At 48.9% G+C, this 24,544-nt stretch overlaps 1 protein-coding gene across 6 annotated transcripts in view; it reads right to left on the reverse strand.

Moving 5' to 3' along the window:
- The window catches only part of LOC147105333 (transcriptional enhancer factor TEF-5-like), a 644,902-nt gene that overhangs the window by 510,465 nt on the left and 109,893 nt on the right, over positions 1–24,544 (reverse strand). The gene's annotated exons all lie outside the window — the stretch shown is intronic.

Genomic DNA, 24,544 nt, shown 5'->3' on the forward strand with positions numbered 1-24,544 from the left:
AGAATCAGAACAAGGATCACCCTCCACTGAGCATCAGAACCAGGATCACACTCCACTGAGCATCAGAACCAGGATCACACTCCACAGAGGATAAGAACCAGGATCACACTCCACTGAGAATCAGAACTAGGATTACACTCCACTGAGCATCAGAACCTGGATCACACTCCACTGAGGATAAGAACCAGGATCACACTGAACTGAGATCAGAACCAGGATCACACTCCACTGAGATCAGAACCAGTATCACACTCCACTAACAATCAGAACCAGGATCACTCTCCAGCACATCAGAACCTGGATCACACTGCACTGAGGATCAGAACCAGGATCACACTGAACTGAGAATCAGAACCAGGATCACACTGAACTGAGAATCAGAACCAGGATCACATCCCACTGAGCATCAGAACCAGGATCACACTCCACTGAGCATCAGAACCAGGACCACACTCCACTGAGAATCAGAACCAGGTTCACACTGAACTGAGAATCAGAACCAGGTTCACACTGAACTGAGAATCAGAACCAGGATCACACTCCACTGAGAACAAGAACCAGGATCACACTCCACTGGGAATCAGAACCAGGATCACACTCCACTGGGTATCAGAACCAGGATCACACTCCAGTGAAAATCAGAACAAGGGTCAGACTCCACTGAGAATCAGAACCAGGATCACACTCCACTGAGAATCAAAACCAGGATCACACTCCACTGAGAATCAGAACCAGGATCACATTCCACTGAGAATCAGAACCAGGATCACACTCCACTGAGAATCAGAACCAGGATCACACTCCACTGAGAATCAGAACCAGGATCACACTCCACTGAGAATCAGAACCAGGATCACTATCCACTGAATATCAGAACTATGAACACAGTCCACTGAGAATCAGAACCAGGATCACACTCCACTGAGAGTCAGAACCAAGATCACACTCCACTGAGAATCAGAACCAGGATCACACTCCACTGAGAATCAGAACAATGAGCACACTCCACTGAGAATCAGAACCAGGATCACACTCCACTGAGCATCAGAACCAGGATTACACACGACTGAGCATCAGAACCAGGATCACACTCCACTGAGCATCAGAACCAGGATCACACTGCACTGAGAATCAGAACCAGGATCACACTCCACTGAGCATCAGAACCAGGATCACGATCCACTGAAAGTCAGAACTATGAACACAGTCCACTGAGAATCAGAACCAGGATCACCCTCCACTGAGCATCAGAACCAGGATCACACTCCACTGAGCATCAGAACCAGGATCACACTGCACTGAGAATCAGAACCAGGATCACACTCCACAGAGGATAAGAACCAGGATCACATTGCACTGAGAATCAGAACCAGGATCACGATCCACTGAGCATCAGAACCAGGATCACACTCCACTGAGAATCAGAACCAGGATCACACTCCACTGAGCATCAGAACCAGGATTACACACGACTGAGCATCAGAACCAGGATCACACTCCACTGAGCATCAGAACCAGGATCACACTGCACTGAGAATCAGAACCAGGATCACACTCCACTGAGCATCAGAACCAGGATCACGATCCACTGAGCATCAGAACCAGGAACACACTCCACTGAGCATCAGAACCAGGAACACACTCCACTGAGAATCAGAACCAGGATCACCCTCCACTGAGCATCAGAACCAGGAACACACTCCACTGAGCATCAGAACCAGGATCACACTGCACTGAGAATCAGAACCAGGATCACACTCCACAGAGGATAAGAACCAGGATCACATTGCACTGAGAATCAGAACCAGGATCACGATCCACTGAAAATCAGAACCAGGATCACACTCCACTGAGCATCAGAACCAGGATCACACTCCACTGAGCATCAGAACCAGGATCACACTCCACTGAGAATCAGAACTAGGATGACACTCCACTGAGCATCAGAACCTGGATCACACTCCACTGAGGATAAGAACCAGGATCACACTGAACTGAGATCAGAACCAGGATCACACTCCACTGAGATCAAAACCAGTATCACACTCCACTAACAATCAGAACCAGGATCACTCTCCAGCACATCAGAACCAGGATCACACTGCAGCGGGAATCAGAACCAGGATCACACTCCACTGAGAATCAGAACCAGTATCACACTCCACTGAGAATCAGAACCAGGATCACACTCCACTGAGAATCAGAACCAGTATCACACTCCACTGAGAATCAGAACCAGGATCACACTCCACTGAGCATCAGAACCAGGATCACACTCCACTGAGCATCAGAACCAGGATCACACTGCACTGAGAATCAGAACAAGGATCACCCTCCACTGAGCATCAGAACCAGGATCACACTCCACTGAGCATCAGAACCAGGATCACACTCCACAGAGGATAAGAACCAGGATCACACTCCACTGAGAATCAGAACTAGGATTACACTCCACTGAGCATCAGAACCTGGATCACACTCCACTGAGGATAAGAACCAGGATCACACTGAACTGAGATCAGAACCAGGATCACACTCCACTGAGATCAGAACCAGTATCACACTCCACTAACAATCAGAACCAGGATCACTCTCCAGCACATCAGAACCTGGATCACACTGCACTGAGGATCAGAACCAGGATCACACTGAACTGAGAATCAGAACCAGGATCACACTGAACTGAGAATCAGAACCAGGATCACATCCCACTGAGCATCAGAACCAGGATCACACTCCACTGAGCATCAGAACCAGGACCACACTCCACTGAGAATCAGAACCAGGTTCACACTGAACTGAGAATCAGAACCAGGTTCACACTGAACTGAGAATCAGAACCAGGATCACACTCCACTGAGAACAAGAACCAGGATCACACTCCACTGGGAATCAGAACCAGGATCACACTCCACTGGGTATCAGAACCAGGATCACACTCCAGTGAAAATCAGAACAAGGGTCAGACTCCACTGAGAATCAGAACCAGGATCACACTCCACTGAGAATCAAAACCAGGATCACACTCCACTGAGAATCAGAACCAGGATCACATTCCACTGAGAATCAGAACCAGGATCACACTCCACTGAGAATCAGAACCAGGATCACACTCCACTGAGAATCAGAACCAGGATCACACTCCACTGAGAATCAGAACCAGGATCACTATCCACTGAATATCAGAACTATGAACACAGTCCACTGAGAATCAGAACCAGGATCACACTCCACTGAGAGTCAGAACCAAGATCACACTCCACTGAGAATCAGAACCAGGATCACACTCCACTGAGAATCAGAACAATGAGCACACTCCACTGAGAATCAGAACCAGGATCACACTCCACTGAGCATCAGAACCAGGATTACACACGACTGAGCATCAGAACCAGGATCACACTCCACTGAGCATCAGAACCAGGATCACACTGCACTGAGAATCAGAACCAGGATCACACTCCACTGAGCATCAGAACCAGGATCACGATCCACTGAAAGTCAGAACTATGAACACAGTCCACTGAGAATCAGAACCAGGATCACCCTCCACTGAGCATCAGAACCAGGATCACACTCCACTGAGCATCAGAACCAGGATCACACTGCACTGAGAATCAGAACCAGGATCACACTCCACAGAGGATAAGAACCAGGATCACATTGCACTGAGAATCAGAACCAGGATCACGATCCACTGAGCATCAGAACCAGGATCACACTCCACTGAGAATCAGAACCAGGATCACACTCCACTGAGCATCAGAACCAGGATTACACACGACTGAGCATCAGAACCAGGATCACACTCCACTGAGCATCAGAACCAGGATCACACTGCACTGAGAATCAGAACCAGGATCACACTCCACTGAGCATCAGAACCAGGATCACGATCCACTGAGCATCAGAACCAGGAACACACTCCACTGAGCATCAGAACCAGGAACACACTCCACTGAGAATCAGAACCAGGATCACCCTCCACTGAGCATCAGAACCAGGAACACACTCCACTGAGCATCAGAACCAGGATCACACTGCACTGAGAATCAGAACCAGGATCACACTCCACAGAGGATAAGAACCAGGATCACATTGCACTGAGAATCAGAACCAGGATCACGATCCACTGAAAATCAGAACCAGGATCACACTCCACTGAGCATCAGAACCAGGATCACACTCCACTGAGCATCAGAACCAGGATCACACTCCACTGAGAATCAGAACTAGGATGACACTCCACTGAGCATCAGAACCTGGATCACACTCCACTGAGGATAAGAACCAGGATCACACTGAACTGAGATCAGAACCAGGATCACACTCCACTGAGATCAAAACCAGTATCACACTCCACTAACAATCAGAACCAGGATCACTCTCCAGCACATCAGAACCAGGATCACACTGCAGCGGGAATCAGAACCAGGATCACACTCCACTGAGAATCAGAACCAGTATCACACTCCACTGAGAATCAGAACCAGGATCACACTCCACTGAGAATCAGAACCAGTATCACACTCCACTGAGAATCAGAACCAGGATCACACTCCACTGAAAATCAGAACCAGTATCACACTCCACTGAGAATCAGAACCAGGATCACACTCCACTGAGAATCAGAACCAGGATCACACTCCACTGAGAATTAGAACGAGGATCACCCTCCACTGGGGATCAGAAGCAGGATCACACTGAACTGAGAATCAGAACCAGGGTCACAATCCACTGAGAATCAGAACCAGGATCACACTCCACTGAGGATCAGAACCAGGATCACACTCCACTGAGGATCAGAATCAGAATCACACTCCACTGAGGATCAGAAACAGGATCACACTCCACTGAGAATCAGAATCAGGGTCACACTCCACTGAGAATCAGTTCCAGGATCACACTCCACCGAGGACCAGAACCAGGATCACACTCCACTGAGAATCAGAACCAGGATCACACTCCACTGAGCATCAGAATGAGGATCACACTCCACTGAGCATCACAACCAGGATCACACTCCACTGAGAATCAGAACCAGGATCACACTCCACTGAGGATCAGAACCAGGCTCACACTCCACTGGGAATCAGAACCAGGATCACACTCCACTGGGAATCAGAACCATGATCACACTCCACTGAGAATCAGAACCAGGATCACACTCCACTGAGCATCAGAACCAGGATCACACTCCACTGAGAATCAGAACCAGGATCACACTCCACTGAGCATCAGATCCAGGATCACACTGAACTGGGAAACAGAACCAGGATCATCCTCCACTGTGCATCAGAACCAGGATCACACCCCACTCAGAATCAGAACCTGGATCACACCGCACTGAGAATCAGAAGCAGGCTCACACTCCACTGAGAATAAGAAGCAGGATCACACTCCACTGAGCATCAGAACCAGGATCACACTCCACTGAGCATCAGAACCAGGATCACACTCCACTGAGCATCAGAACCAGGATCACACTCCACTGAGCATCAGAACCAGGATCACACTCCACTGAGAATCAGAACCAGGATCACTATCCACTGAAAATCAGAACTATGAACACAGTCCACTGAGAATCAGAACCAGGATCACACTCCACTGAGCATCAGAACCAGGACCACACTCCACTGAGCATCAGAACCAGGATCACACTCCACTCAGCATCAGAACCAGGATCACACTGCACTCAGAATCAGAACCAGGATCATACTCCACTCAGAATCAGAACCAGGATCACACTCCACTGAGAATCAGAACCAGGCTCACCCTCCACTGAGCATCAGAACCAGGATCACACTCCACTGAGCATCAGAACCAGGATCACACTCCACTGAGCATCAGAACCAGGATCACACTGCACTGAGAATCAGAACAAGGATCACCCTCCACTGAGCATCAGAACCAGGATCACACTCCACTGAGCATCAGAACCAGGATCACACTCCACAGAGGATAAGAACCAGGATCACACTCCACTGAGAATCAGAACTAGGATTACACTCCACTGAGCATCAGAACCTGGATCACACTCCACTGAGGATAAGAACCAGGATCACACTGAACTGAGATCAGAACCAGGATCACACTCCACTGAGATCAGAACCAGTATCACACTCCACTAACAATCAGAACCAGGATCACTCTCCAGCACATCAGAACCTGGATCACACTGCACTGAGGATCAGAACCAGGATCACACTGAACTGAGAATCAGAACCAGGATCACACTGAACTGAGAATCAGAACCAGGATCACATCCCACTGAGCATCAGAACCAGGATCACACTCCACTGAGCATCAGAACCAGGACCACACTCCACTGAGAATCAGAACCAGGTTCACACTGAACTGAGAATCAGAACCAGGTTCACACTGAACTGAGAATCAGAACCAGGATCACACTCCACTGAGAACAAGAACCAGGATCACACTCCACTGGGAATCAGAACCAGGATCACACTCCACTGGGTATCAGAACCAGGATCACACTCCAGTGAAAATCAGAACAAGGGTCAGACTCCACTGAGAATCAGAACCAGGATCACACTCCACTGAGAATCAGAACCAGGATCACACTCCACTGAGAATCAGAACCAGGATCACATTCCACTGAGAATCAGAACCAGGATCACACTCCACTGAGAATCAGAACCAGGATCACACTCCACTGAGAATCAGAACCAGGATCACACTCCACTGAGAATCAGAACCAGGATCACTATCCACTGAATATCAGAACTATGAACACAGTCCACTGAGAATCAGAACCAGGATCACACTCCACTGAGAGTCAGAACCAAGATCACACTCCACTGAGAATCAGAACCAGGATCACACTCCACTGAGAATCAGAACAATGAGCACACTCCACTGAGAATCAGAACCAGGATCACACTCCACTGAGCATCAGAACCAGGATTACACACGACTGAGCATCAGAACCAGGATCACACTCCACTGAGCATCAGAACCAGGATCACACTGCACTGAGAATCAGAACCAGGATCACACTCCACTGAGCATCAGAACCAGGATCACGATCCACTGAAAGTCAGAACTATGAACACAGTCCACTGAGAATCAGAACCAGGATCACCCTCCACTGAGCATCAGAACCAGGATCACACTCCACTGAGCATCAGAACCAGGATCACACTGCACTGAGAATCAGAACCAGGATCACACTCCACAGAGGATAAGAACCAGGATCACATTGCACTGAGAATCAGAACCAGGATCACGATCCACTGAGCATCAGAACCAGGATCACACTCCACTGAGAATCAGAACCAGGATCACACTCCACTGAGCATCAGAACCAGGATTACACACGACTGAGCATCAGAACCAGGATCACACTCCACTGAGCATCAGAACCAGGATCACACTGCACTGAGAATCAGAACCAGGATCACACTCCACTGAGCATCAGAACCAGGATCACGATCCACTGAGCATCAGAACCAGGAACACACTCCACTGAGCATCAGAACCAGGAACACACTCCACTGAGAATCAGAACCAGGATCACCCTCCACTGAGCATCAGAACCAGGAACACACTCCACTGAGCATCAGAACCAGGATCACACTGCACTGAGAATCAGAACCAGGATCACACTCCACAGAGGATAAGAACCAGGATCACATTGCACTGAGAATCAGAACCAGGATCACGATCCACTGAAAATCAGAACCAGGATCACACTCCACTGAGCATCAGAACCAGGATCACACTCCACTGAGCATCAGAACCAGGATCACACTGCACTTAGAATCAGAACAAGATCACGATCCACTGAAAATCAGAACTATGAACACAGTCCACTGAGAATCAGAACCAGGATCACACTCCACTCAGAATCAGAACCAGGATCACACTCCACTGAGAATCAGAACCAGACTCACCCTCCACTGAGCATCAGAACCAGGATCACACTCCACTGAGCATCAGAACCAGGATCACACTCCACTGAGCATCAGAACCAGGATCACACTCCACTGAGAATCAGAATCAGGGTCACACTCCACTGAGAATCAGTTCCAGGATCACACTCCACCGAGGACCAGAACCAGGATCACACTCCACTGGGAATCAGAGCCAGGATCACACTCCACTGAGAATCAGAACCAGGATCACACTCCACTGAGCATCAGAATGAGGATCACACTCCACTGAGCATCACAACCAGGATCACACTCCACTGAGAATCAGAACCAGGATCACACTCCACTGAGGATCAGAACCAGGCTCACACTCCACTGGGAATCAGAACCAGGATCACACTCCACTGAGAATCAGAACCAGGATCACACTCCACTGAGCATCAGAACCAGGATCACACTCCACTGAGAATCAGAACCAGGATCACACTCCACTGAGCAACAGATCCAGGATCACACTGAACTGGGAAACAGAACCAGGATCATCCTCCACTGTGCATCAGAACCAGGATCACACCCCACTCAGAATCAGAACCTGGATCACACCGCACTGAGAATCAGAAGCAGGCTCACACTCCACTGAGAATAAGAAGCAGGCTCACACTCCACTGAGCATCAGAACCAGAATCACACTTCACTGAGCATCAGAACCAGGATCACACTCCACTGAGCATCAGAACCAGGATCACACTCCACTGAGCATCAGAACCAGGATCACACTCCACTGAGAATCAGAACCAGGATCACACTCCACTGAAAATCAGAACTATGAACACAGTCCACTGAGAATCAGAACCAGGATCACACTCCACTGAGCATCAGAACCAGGACCACACTCCACTGAGCATCAGAACCAGGATCACACTCCACTCAGCATCAGAACCAGGATCACACTGCACTCAGAATCAGAACCAGGATCATACTCCACTCAGAATCAGAACCAGGATCACACTCCACTGAGAATCAGAACCAGGCTCACCCTCCACTGAGCATCAGAACCAGGATCACACTCCACTGAGCATCAGAACCAGGATCACACTCCACTGAGCATCAGAACCAGGATCACACTGCACTGAGAATCAGAACAAGGATCACCCTCCACTGAGCATCAGAACCAGGATCACACTCCACTGAGCATCAGAACCAGGATCACACTCCACAGAGGATAAGAACCAGGATCACACTCCACTGAGAATCAGAACTAGGATTACACTCCACTGAGCATCAGAACCTGGATCACACTCCACTGAGGATAAGAACCAGGATCACACTGAACTGAGATCAGAACCAGGATCACACTCCACTGAGATCAGAACCAGTATCACACTCCACTAACAATCAGAACCAGGATCACTCTCCAGCACATCAGAACCTGGATCACACTGCACTGAGGATCAGAACCAGGATCACACTGAACTGAGAATCAGAACCAGGATCACACTGAACTGAGAATCAGAACCAGGATCACATCCCACTGAGCATCAGAACCAGGATCACACTCCACTGAGCATCAGAACCAGGACCACACTCCACTGAGAATCAGAACCAGGTTCACACTGAACTGAGAATCAGAACCAGGTTCACACTGAACTGAGAATCAGAACCAGGATCACACTCCACTGAGAACAAGAACCAGGATCACACTCCACTGGGAATCAGAACCAGGATCACACTCCACTGGGTATCAGAACCAGGATCACACTCTAGTGAAAATCAGAACAAGGGTCAGACTCCACTGAGAATCAGAACCAGGATCACACTCCACTGAGAATCAGAACCAGGATCACACTCCACTGAGAATCAGAACCAGGATCACATTCCACTGAGAATCAGAACCAGGATCACACTCCACTGAGAATCAGAACCAGGATCACACTCCACTGAGAATCAGAACCAGGATCACACTCCACTGAGAATCAGAACCAGGATCACTATCCACTGAAAATCAGAACTATGAACACAGTCCACTGAGAATCAGAACCAGGATCACACTCCACTGAGAGTCAGAACCAAGATCACACTCCACTGAGAATCAGAACCAGGATCACACTCCACTGAGAATCAGAACAATGATCACACTCCACTGAGAATCAGAACCAGGATCACACTCCACTGAGCATCAGAACCAGGATTACACACGACTGAGCATCAGAACCAGGATCACACTCCACTGAGCATCAGAACCAGGATCACACTGCACTGAGAATCAGAACCAGGATCACACTCCACTGAGCATCAGAACCAGGATCACGATCCACTGAGCATCAGAACCAGGATCACACTCCACTGAGAATCAGAACCAGGAACACACTCCACTGAGCATCAGAACCAGGATCACACTGCACTGAGAATCAGAACCAGGATCACACTCCACAGAGGATAAGAACCAGGATCACATTGCACTGAGAATCAGAACCAGGATCACGATCCACTGAAAATCAGAACCAGGATCACACTCCACTGAGCATCAGAACCAGGATCACACTCCACTGAGCATCAGAACCAGGATCACACTCCACTGAGAATCAGAACCAGGATCACACTCCACTGAGCATCAGAACCAGGATCACACTGCACTTAGAATCAGAACCAGGATCACGATCCACTGAAAATCAGAACTATGAACACAGTCCACTGAGAATCAGAACCAGGATCACACTCCACTCAGAATCAGAACCAGGATCACACTCCACTGAGAATCAGAACCAGACTCACCCTCCACTGAGCATCAGAACCAGGATCACACTCCACTGAGCATCAGAACCAGGATCACACTCCACTGAGCATCAGAACCAGGATCACACTCCACTGAGCATCAGAACCAGGATCACACTCCACTGAGAATCAGAACCAGGATCACACTCCACTGAGCATCAGAACCAGGATCACACTGAACTGGGAAACAGAACCAGGATCATCCTCCACTGTGCATCAGAACCAGGATCACACCCCACTCAGAATCAGAACCTGGATCACACCGCACTGAGAATCAGAAGCAGGCTCACACTCCACTGAGAATCAGAAGCAGGATCACACTCCACTGAGCATCAGAACCAGGATCACACTCCACTGAGCATCAGAACCAGGATCACACTCCACTGAGCATCAGAACCAGGATCACACTCCACTGAGCATCAGAACCAGGATCACACTCCACTGAGAATCAGAACCAGGATCACTATCCACTGAAAATCAGAACTAAGAACACAGTCCACTGAGAATCAGAACCAGGATCACACTCCACTGAGCATCAGAACCAGGACCACACTCCACTGAGCATCAGAACCAGGATCACACTCCACTCAGCATCAGAACCAGGATCACACTGCACTCAGAATCAGAACCAGGATCATACTCCACTCAGAATCAGAACCAGGATCACACTCCACTGAGAATCAGAACCAGGCTCACCCTCCACTGAGCATCAGAACCAGGATCACACTCCACTGAGCATCAGAACCAGGATCACACTCCACTGAGCATCAGAACCAGGATCACGCTGCACTGAGAATCAGAACAAGGATCACCCTCCACTGAGCATCAGAACCAGGATCACACTGCACTGAGAATCAGAACAAGGATCACCCTCCACTGAGCATCAGAACCAGGATCACACTCCACTGAGCATCAGAACCAGGATCACACTCCACAGAGGATAAGAACCAGGATCACACTCCACTGAGAATCAGAACTAGGATTACACTCCACTGAGCATCAGAACCTGGATCACACTCCACTGAGGATAAGAACCAGGATCACACTCCACTGAGCATCAGAACCAGGATCACACTCCACTGAGCATCAGAACCAGGATCACACTGCACTGAGAATCAGAACAAGGATCACCCTCCACTGAGCATCAGAACCAGGATCACACTCCACTGAGCATCAGAACCAGGATCACACTCCACAGAGGATAAGAACCAGGATCACACTCCACTGAGAATCAGAACTAGGATGACACTCCACTGAGCATCAGAACCTGGATCACACTCCACTGAGGATAAGAACCAGGATCACACTGAACTGAGATCAGAACCAGGATCACACTCCACTGAGATCAGAACCAGTATCACACTCCACTAACAATCAGAACCAGGATCACTCTCCAGCACATCAGAACCAGGATCACACTGCAGCGGGAATCAGAACCAGGATCACACTCCACTGAGAATCAGAACCAGTATCACACTCCACTGAGAATCAGAACCAGGATCACACTCCACTGAGAATCAGAACCAGTATCACACTCCACTGAGAATCAGAACCAGGATCACACTCCACTGAAAATCAGAACCAGTATCACACTCCACTGAGAATCAGAACCAGGATCACACTCCACTGAGAATCAGAACCAGGATCACACTCCACTGAGAATTAGAACGAGGATCACCCTCCACTGGGGATCAGAAGCAGGATCACACTGAACTGAGAATCAGAACCAGGGTCACAATCCACTGAGAATCAGAACCAGGATCACACTCCACTGAGGATCAGAACCAGGATCACACTCCACTGAGGATCAGAATCAGAATCACACTCCACTGAGGATCAGAAACAGGATCACACTCCACTGAGAATCAGAATCAGGGTCACACTCCACTGAGAATCAGTTCCAGGATCACACTCCACCGAGGACCAGAACCAGGATCACACTCCACTGAGAATCAGAACCAGGATCACACTCCACTGAGCATCAGAATGAGGATCACACTCCACTGAGCATCACAACCAGGATCACACTCCACTGAGAATCAGAACCAGGATCACACTCCACTGAGGATCAGAACCAGGCTCACACTCCACTGGGAATCAGAACCAGGATCACACTCCACTGAGAATCAGAACCAGGATCACACTCCACTGAGCATCAGAACCAGGATCACACTCCACTGAGAATCAGAACCAGGATCACACTCCACTGAGCATCAGATCCAGGATCACACTGAACTGGGAAACAGAACCAGGATCATCCTCCATTGTGCATCAGAACCAGGATCACACCCCACTCAGAATCAGAACCTGGATCACACCGCACTGAGAATCAGAAGCAGGCTCACACTCCACTGAGAATAAGAAGCAGGATCACACTCCACTGAGCATCAGAACCAGGATCACACTCCACTGAGCATCAGAACCAGGATCACACTCCACTGAGCATCAGAACCAGGATCACACTCCACTGAGCATCAGAACCAGGATCACACTCCACTGAGAATCAGAACCAGGATCACTATCCACTGAAAATCAGAACTATGAACACAGTCCACTGAGAATCAGAACCAGGATCACACTCCACTGAGCATCAGAACCAGGACCACACTCCACTGAGCATCAGAACCAGGATCACACTCCACTCAGCATCAGAACCAGGATCACACTGCACTCAGAATCAGAACCAGGATCATACTCCACTCAGAATCAGAACCAGGATCACACTCCACTGAGAATCAGAACCAGGCTCACCCTCCACTGAGCATCAGAACCAGGATCACACTCCACTGAGCATCAGAACCAGGATCACACTCCACTGAGCATCAGAACCAGGATCACACTGCACTGAGAATCAGAACAAGGATCACCCTCCACTGAGCATCAGAACCAGGATCACACTCCACTGAGCATCAGAACCAGGATCACACTCCACAGAGGATAAGAACCAGGATCACACTCCACTGAGAATCAGAACTAGGATTACACTCCACTGAGCATCAGAACCTGGATCACACTCCACTGAGGATAAGAACCAGGATCACAATGAACTGAGATCAGAACCAGGATCACACTCCACTGAGCATCAGAACCAGGATCACGATCCACTGAAAGTCAGAACTATGAACACAGTCCACTGAGAATCAGAACCAGGATCACCCTCCACTGAGCATCAGAACCAGGATCACACTCCACTGAGCATCAGAACCAGGATCACACTGCACTGAGAATCAGAACCAGGATCACACTCCACTGAGCATCAGAACCAGGATCACGATCCACTGAAAGTCAGAACTATGAACACAGTCCACTGAGAATCAGAACCAGGATCACCCTCCACTGAGCATCAGAACCAGGATCACACTCCACTGAGCATCAGAACCAGGATCACACTGCACTGAGAATCAGAACCAGGATCACACTCCACAGAGGATAAGAACCAGGATCACATTGCACTGAGAATCAGAACCAGGATCACGATCCACTGAGCATCAGAACCAGGATCACACTCCACTGAGAATCAGAACCAGGATCACACTCCACTGAGCATCAGAACCAGGATTACACACGACTGAGCATCAGAACCAGGATCACACTCCACTGAGCATCAGAACCAGGATCACACTGCACTGAGAATCAGAACCAGGATCACACTCCACTGAGCATCAGAACCAGGATCACGAACCACTGAAAGTCAGAACTATGAACACAGTCCACTGAGAATCAGAACCAGGATCACCCTCCACTGAGCATCAGAACCAGGAACACACTCCACTGAGCATCAGAACCAGGATCACACTGCACTGAGAATCAGAACCAGGATCACACTCCACAGAGGATAAGAACCAGGATCACATTGCACTGAGAATCAGAACCAGGATCACGATCCACTGAAAATCAGAACCAGGATCACACTCCACTGAGCATCAGAACCAGGATCACACTCCACTGAGCATCAGAACCAGGATCACACTGCACTTAGAATCAGAACCAGGATCACGATCCACTGAAAATCAGAACTATGAACACAGTCCACTGAGAATCAGAACCAGGATCACACTCCACTCAGAATCAGAACCAGGATCACACTCCACTGAGAATCAGAACCAGATTCACCCTCCACTGAGCATCAGAACCAGGATCACACTCCACTGAGCATCAGAACCAGGATCACACTCCACTGAGCATCAGAACCAGGATCACACTCCACTGAGAATCAGAATCAGGGTCACACTCCACTGAGAATCAGTTCCAGGATCACACTCCACTGAGAATCAGAACCAGGATCACACTCCACTGAGAATAAGAACCAGGCTCACACTCCACTGGGAATCAGAACCAGGATCACACTCCACTGAGAATCAGAACCAGGATCACACTCCACTGAGCATCAGAATGAGGATCACACTCCACTGAGCATCACAACCAGGATCACACTCCACTGAGAATCAGAACCAGGATCACACTCCACCGAGGACCAGAACCAGGATCACACTCCACTGTGAATCAGAACCAGGATCACACTCCACTGAGAATAAGAACCAGACTCACACTCCACTGGGAATCAGAACCAGGATCACACTCCACTGAGAATCAGAACCAGGATCACACTCCACTGAGCATCAGAATGAGGATCACACTCCACTGAGCATCACAACCAGGATCACACTCCACTGAGAATCAGAACCAGGATCACACTCCACTGAGGATCAGAACCAGGCTCACACTCCACTGGGAATCAGAACCAGGATCACACTCCACTGAGAATCAGAACCAGGATCACACTCCACTGAGCATCAGAACCAGGATCACACTCCACTGAGAATCAGAACCAGGATCACACTCCACTGAGCAACAGATCCAGGATCACACTGAACTGGGAAACAGAACCAGGATCATCCTCCACTGTGCATCAGAACCAGGATCACACCCCACTCAGAATCAGAACCTGGATCACACCGCACTGAGAATCAGAAGCAGGCTCACACTGCACTGAGAATAAGAAGCAGGATCACACTCCACTGAGCATCAGAACCAGAATCACACTTCACTGAGCATCAGAACCAGGATCACACTCCACTGAGCATCAGAACCAGGATCACACTCCACTGAGCATCAGAACCAGGATCACACTCCACTGAGAATCAGAACCAGGATCACTATCCACTGAAAATCAGAACTATGAACACAGTCCACTGAGAATCAGAACCAGGATCACACTCCACTGAGCATCAGAACCAGGACCACACTCCACTGAGCATCAGAACCAGGATCACACTCCACTCAGCATCAGAACCAGGATCACACTGCACTCAGAATCAGAACCAGGATCATACTCCACTCAGAATCAGAACCAGGATCACACTCCACTGAGAATCAGAACCAGGCTCACCCTCCACTGAGCATCAGAACCAGGATCACACTCCACTGAGCATCAGAACCAGGATCACACTCCACAGAGGATAAGAACCAGGATCACACTCCACTGAGAATCAGAACTAGGATTACACTCCACTGAGCATCAGAACCTGGATCACACTCCACTGAGGATAAGAACCAGGATCACACTGAACTGAGATCAGAACCAGGATCACACTCCACTGAGATCAGAACCAGTATCACACTCCACTAACAATCAGAACCAGGATCACTCTCCAGCACATCAGAACCTGGATCACACTGCACTGAGGATCAGAACCAGGATCACACTGAACTGAGAATCAGAACCAGGATCACACTGAACTGAGAATCAGAACCAGGATCACATCCCACTGAGCATCAGAACCAGGATCACACTCCACTGAGCATCAGAACAAGGACCACACTCCACTGAGAATCAGAACCAGGTTCACACTGAACTGAGAATCAGAACCAGGTTCACACTGAACTGAGAATCAGAACCAGGATCACACTCCACTGAGAACAAGAACCAGGATCACACTCCACTGGGAATCAGAACCAGGATCACACTCCACTGGGTATCAGAACCAGGATCACACTCCAGTGAAAATCAGAACAAGGGTCAGACTCCACTGAGAATCAGAACCAGGATCACACTCCACTGAGAATCAGAACCAGGATCACACTCCACTGAGAATCAGAACCAGGATCACATTCCACTGAGAATCAGAACCAGGATCACACTCCACTGAGAATCAGAACCAGGATCACACTCCACTGAGAATCAGAACCAGGATCACACTCCACTGAGAATCAGAACCAGGATCACTATCCACTGAAAATCAGAACTATGAACACAGTCCACTGAGAATCAGAACCAGGATCACACTCCACTGAGAGTCAGAACCAAGATCACACTCCACTGAGAATCAGAACCAGGATCACACTCCACTGAGAATCAGAACAATGATCACACTCCACTGAGAATCAGAACCAGGATCACACTCCACTGAGCATCAGAACCAGGATTACACACGACTGAGCATCAGAACCAGGATCACACTCCACTGAGCATCAGAACCAGGATCACACTGCACTGAGAATCAGAACCAGGATCACACTGCACTGAGCATCAGAACCAGGATCACGATCCACTGAAAGTCAGAACTATGAACACAGTCCACTGAGAATCAGAACCAGGATCACCCTCCACTGAGCATCAGAACCAGGATCACACTCCACTGAGAATCAGAACCAGGAACACACTCCACTGAGCATCAGAACCAGGATCACACTGCACTGAGAATCAGAACCAGGATCACACTCCACAGAGGATAAGAACCAGGATCACATTGCACTGAGAATCAGAACCAGGATCACGATCCACTGAAAATCAGAACCAGGATCACACTCCACTGAGCATCAGAACCAGGATCACACTCCACTGAGCATCAGAACCAGGATCACACTCCACTGAGAATCAGAACCAGGATCACACTCCACTGAGCATCAGAACCAGGATCACACTGCACTTAGAATCAGAACCAGGATCACGATCCACTGAAAATCAGAACTATGAACACAGTCCACTGAGAATCAGAACCAGGATCACACTCCACTCAGAATCAGAACCAGGATCACACTCCACTGAGAATCAGAACCAGACTCACCCTCCACTGAGCATCAGAACCAGGATCACACTCCACTGAGCATCAGAACCAGGATCACACTCCACTGAGAATCAGAACCAGGATCACACTCCACTGAGCATCAGAACCAGGATCACACTGAACTGGGAAACAGAACCAGGATCATCCTCCACTGTGCATCAGAACCAGGATCACACCCCACTCAGAATCAGAACCTGGATCACACCGCACTGAGAATCAGAAGCAGGCTCACACTCCACTGAGAATCAGAAGCAGGATCACACTCCACTGAGCATCAGAACCAGGATCACACTCCACTGAGCATCAGAACCAGGATCACACTCCACTGAGAATCAGAACCAGGATCACTATCCACTGAAAATCAGAACTAAGAACACAGTCCACTGAGAATCAGAACCAGGATCACACTCCACTGAGCATCAGAACCAGGACCACACTCCACTGAGCATCAGAACCAGGATCACACTCCACTCAGCATCAGAACCAGGATCACACTGCACTCAGAATCAGAACCAGGATCATACTCCACTCAGAATCAGAACCAGGATCACACTCCACTGAGAATCAGAACCAGGCTCACCCTCCACTGAGCATCAGAACCAGGATCACACTCCACTGAGCATCAGAACCAGGATCACACTCCACTGAGCATCAGAACCAGGATCACGCTGCACTGAGAATCAGAACAAGGATCACCCTCCACTGAGCATCAGAACCAGGATCACACTGCACTGAGAATCAGAACAAGGATCACCCTCCACTGAGCATCAGAACCAGGATCACACTCCACAGAGCATCAGAACCAGGATCACACTCCACAGAGGATAAGAACCAGGATCACACTCCACTGAGAATCAGAACTAGGATTACACTCCACTGAGCATCAGAACCTGGATCACACTCCACTGAGGATAAGAACCAGGATCACACTGAACTGAGATCAGAACCAGGATCACACTCCACTGAGATCAGAACCAGTATCACACTCCACTAACAATCAGAACCAGGATCACTCTCCAGCACATCAGAACCTGGATCACACTGCACTGAGGATCAGAACCAGGATCACACTGCAGCGGGAATCAGAACCAGGATCACACTCCACTGAGAATAAGAAGCAGGATCACACTCCACTGAGCATGAGAACCAGGATCACACTCCACTGAGCATCAGAACCAGGATCACACTCCACTGAGCATCAGAACCAGGATCACACTCCACTGAGCATCAGAACCAGGATCACACTCCACTGAGAATCAGAACCAGGATCACTATCCACTGAAAATCAGAACTATGAACACAGTCCACTGAGAATCAGAACCAGGATCACACTCCACTGAGCATCAGAACCAGGACCACACTCCACTGAGCATCAGAACCAGGATCACACTCCACTCAGCATCAGAACCAGGATCACACTGCACTCAGAATCAGAACCAGGATCATACTCCACTCAGAATCAGAACCAGGATCACACTCCACTGAGAATCAGAACCAGGCTCACCCTCCACTGAGCATCAGAACCAGGATCACACTCCACTGAGCATCAGAACCAGGATCACACTCCACTGAGCATCAGAACCAGGATCACACTGCACTGAGAATCAGAACAAGGATCACCCTCCACTGAGCATCAGAACCAGGATCACACTCCACTGAGCATCAGAACCAGGATCACACTCCACAGAGGATAAGAACCAGGATCACACTCCACTGAGAATCAGAACTAGGATTACACTCCACTGAGCATCAGAACCTGGATCACACTCCACTGAGGATAAGAACCAGGATCACACTGAACTGAGATCAGAACCAGGATCACACTCCACTGAGATCAGAACCAGTATCACACTCCACTAACAATCAGAACCAGGATCACTCTCCAGCACATCAGAACCTGGATCACACTGCACTGAGGATCAGAACCAGGATCACACTGAACTGAGAATCAGAACCAGGATCACACTGAACTGAGAATCAGAACCAGGTTCACACTGAACTGAGAATCAGAACCAGGTTCACACTGAACTGAGAATCAGAACCAGGATCACACTCCACTGAGAACAAGAACCAGGATCACACTCCACTGGGAATCAGAACCAGGATCACACTCCACTGAGCATCAGAACCAGGATCACACTGCACTGAGAATCAGAACCAGGATCACACTCCACTGAGCATCAGAACCAGGATCACACTCCACTGAGAATCAGAACCAGGAACACACTCCACTGAGCATCAGAACCAGGATCACACTGCACTGAGAATCAGAACCAGGATCACACTCCACAGAGGATAAGAACCAGGATCACATTGCACTGAGAATCAGAACCAGGATCACGATCCACTGAAAATCAGAACCAGGATCACACTCCACTGAGCATCAGAACCAGGATCACACTCCACTGAGCATCAGAACCAGGATCACACTCCACTGAGAATCAGAACCAGGATCACACTCCACTGAGCATCAGAACCAGGATCACACTGCACTTAGAATCAGAACCAGGATCACGATCCACTGAAAATCAGAACTATGAACACAGTCCACTGAGAATCAGAACCAGGATCACACTCCACTCAGAATCAGAACCAGGATCACACTCCACTGAGAATCAGAACCAGACTCACCCTCCACTGAGCATCAGAACCAGGATCACACTCCACTGAGCATCAGAACCAGGATCACACTCCACTGAGCATCAGAACCAGGATCACACTCCACTGAGCATCAGAACCAGGATCACACTCCACTGAGAATCAGAACCAGGATCACACTCCACTGAGCATCAGAACCAGGATCACACTGAACTGGGAAACAGAACCAGGATCATCCTCCACTGTGCATCAGAACCAGGATCACACCCCACTCAGAATCAGAACCTGGATCACACCGCACTGAGAATCAGAAGCAGGCTCACACTCCACTGAGAATCAGAAGCAGGATCACACTCCACTGAGCATCAGAACCAGGATCACACTCCACTGAGCATCAGAACCAGGATCACACTCCACTGAGCATCAGAACCAGGATCACACTCCACTGAGAATCAGAACCAGGATCACTATCCACTGAAAATCAGAACTAAGAACACAGTCCACTGAGAATCAGAACCAGGATCACACTCCACTGAGCATCAGAACCAGGACCACACTCCACTGAGCATCAGAACCAGGATCACACTCCACTCAGCATCAGAACCAGGATCACACTGCACTCAGAATCAGAACCAGGATCATACTCCACTCAGAATCAGAACCAGGATCACACTCCACTGAGAATCAGAACCAGGCTCACCCTCCACTGAGCATCAGAACCAGGATCACACTCCACTGAGCATCAGAACCAGGATCACACTCCACTGAGCATCAGAACCAGGATCACGCTGCACTGAGAATCAGAACAAGGATCACCCTCCACTGAGCATCAGAACCAGGATCACACTGCACTGAGAATCAGAACAAGGATCACCCTCCACTGAGCATCAGAACCAGGATCACACTCCACTGAGCATCAGAACCAGGATCACACTCCACAGAGGATAAGAACCAGGATCACACTCCTCTGAGAATCAGAACTAGGATTACACTCCACTGAGCATCAGAACCTGGATCACACTCCACTGAGGATAAGAACCAGGATCACACTGAACTGAGATCAGAACCAGGATCACACTCCACTGAGATCAGAACCAGTATCACACTCCACTAACAATCAGAACCAGGATCACTCTCCAGCACATCAGAACCTGGATCACACTGCACTGAGGATCAGAACCAGGATCACACTGCAGCGGGAATCAGAACCAGGATCACACTCCACTGAGAATAAGAAGCAGGATCACACTCCACTGAGCATGAGAACCAGGATCACACTCCACTGAGCATCAGAACCAGGATCACACTCCACTGAGCATCAGAACCAGGATCACACTCCACTGAGCATCAGAACCAGGATCACACTCCACTGAGAATCAGAACCAGGATCACTATCCACTGAAAATCAGAACTATGAACACAGTCCACTGAGAATCAGAACCAGGATCACACTCCACTGAGCATCAGAACCAGGACCACACTCCACTGAGCATCAGAACCAGGATCACACTCCACTCAGCATCAGAACCAGGATCACACTGCACTCAGAATCAGAACCAGGATCATACTCCACTCAGAATCAGAACCAGGATCACACTCCACTGAGAATCAGAACCAGGCTCACCCTCCACTGAGCATCAGAACCAGGATCACACTCCACTGAGCATCAGAACCAGGATCACACTCCACTGAGCATCAGAACCAGGATCACACTGCACTGAGAATCAGAACAAGGATCACCCTCCACTGAGCATCAGAACCAGGATCACACTCCACTGAGCATCAGAACCAGGATCACACTCCACAGAGGATAAGAACCAGGATCACACTCCACTGAGAATCAGAACTAGGATTACACTCCACTGAGCATCAGAACCTGGATCACACTCCACTGAGGATAAGAACCAGGATCACACTGAACTGAGATCAGAACCAGGATCACACTCCACTGAGATCAGAACCAGTATCACACTCCACTAACAATCAGAACCAGGATCACTCTCCAGCACATCAGAACCTGGATCACACTGCACTGAGGATCAGAACCAGGATCACACTGAACTGAGAATCAGAACCAGGATCACACTGAACTGAGAATCAGAACCAGGTTCACACTGAACTGAGAATCAGAACCAGGTTCACACTGAACTGAGAATCAGAACCAGGATCACACTCCACTGAGAACAAGAACCAGGATCACACTCCACTGGGAATCAGAACCAGGATCACACTCCACTGAGCATCAGAACCAGGATCACACTGCACTGAGAATCAGAACCAGGATCACACTCCACTGAGCATCAGAACCAGGATCACGATCCACTGAAAGTCAGAACTATGAACACAGTCCACTGAGAATCAGAACCAGGATCACCCTCCACTGAGCATCAGAACCAGGATCACACTCCACTGAGAATCAGAACCAGGAACACACTCCACTGAGCATCAGAACCAGGATCACACTGCACTGAGAATCAGAACCAGGATCACACTCCACAGAGGATAAGAACCAGGATCACATTGCACTGAGAATCAGAACCAGGATCACGATCCACTGAAAATCAGAACCAGGATCACACTCCACTGAGCATCAGAACCAGGATCACACTCCACTGAGCATCAGAACCAGGATCACACTCCACTGAGAATCAGAACCAGGATCACACTCCACTGAGCATCAGAACCAGGTTCACACTGAACTGAGAATCAGAACCAGGATCACACTCCACTGAGAACAAGAACCAGGATCACACTCCACTGGGAATCAGAACCAGGATCACACTCCACTGAGAATCAGAACCAGGATCACACTCCACTGAGAATCAGAACCAGGATCACATTCCACTGAGAATCAGAACCAGGATCACACTCCACTGAGAATCAGAACCAGGATCACACTCCACTGAGAATCAGAACCAGGATCACACTCCACTGAGAATCAGAACCAGGATCACTATCCACTGAAAATCAGAACTATGAACACAGTCCACTGAGAATCAGAACCAGGATCACACTCCACTGAGAGTCAGAACCAAGATCACACTCCACTGAGAATCAGAACCAGGATCACACTCCACTGAGAATCAGAACAATGATCACACTCCACTGAGAATCAGAACCAGGATCACACTCCACTGAGCATCAGAACCAGGATTACACACGACTGAGCATCAGAACCAGGATCACACTCCACTGAGCATCAGAACCAGGATCACACTGCACTGAGAATCAGAACCAGGATCACACTCCACTGAGAATCAGAACCAGGATCACACTCCACTGAGAATCAGAACCAGGATCACATTCCACTGAGAATCAGAACCAGGATCACACTCCACTGAGAATCAGAACCAGGATCACACTCCACTGAGAATCAGAACCAGGATCACACTCCACTGAGAATCAGAACCAGGATCACTATCCACTGAAAATCAGAACTATGAACACAGTCCACTGAGAATCAGAACCAGGATCACACTCCACTGAGAGTCAGAACCAGGATCACACTCCACTGATAATCAGAACCAGGATCACACTCCACTGAGAATCAGAACAATGATCACACTCCACTGAGCATCAGAACCAGGATTACACACGACTGAGCATCAGAACCAGGATCACACTGCACTGAGAATCAGAACTATGAACACAGTCCACTGAGAATCAGAACCAGGATCACCCTCCACTGAGCATCAGAACCAGGATCACCCTCCACTGAGCATCAGAACCAGGATCACACTCCACTGAGAATCAGAACCAGGAACACACTCCACTGAGCATCAGAACCAGGATCACACTGCACTGAGAATCAGAACCAGGATCACACTCCACAGAGGATAAGAACCAGGATCACATTGCACTGAGAATCAGAACCAGGATCACGATCCACTGAAAATCAGAACCAGGATCACACTCCACTGAGCATCAGAACCAGGATCACACTCCACTGAGCATCAGAACCAGGATCACACTCCACTGAGAATCAGAACCAGGATCATACTCCACTGAGCATCAGAACCAGGATCACACTCGACTGAGCATCAGAACCAGGATCACACTGCACTGAGAATCAGAACCAGGATCACGATCCACTGAAAATCAGAATTATGAGCACAGTACACTGAGAATCAGACCCAGGATCACACTCCACTGAGAATCAGAACCAGGATCACACTCCACTGAGAATCAGAACCAGGATCACACTCCACTGAG

Source organism: Somniosus microcephalus, chromosome 18, assembly GCF_052327205.1.
Source record: "Somniosus microcephalus isolate GS21.2 chromosome 18, FLI_Smic_1.0, whole genome shotgun sequence".
NCBI classification, from domain to species: Eukaryota; Metazoa; Chordata; class Chondrichthyes; order Squaliformes; family Somniosidae; genus Somniosus; species Somniosus microcephalus.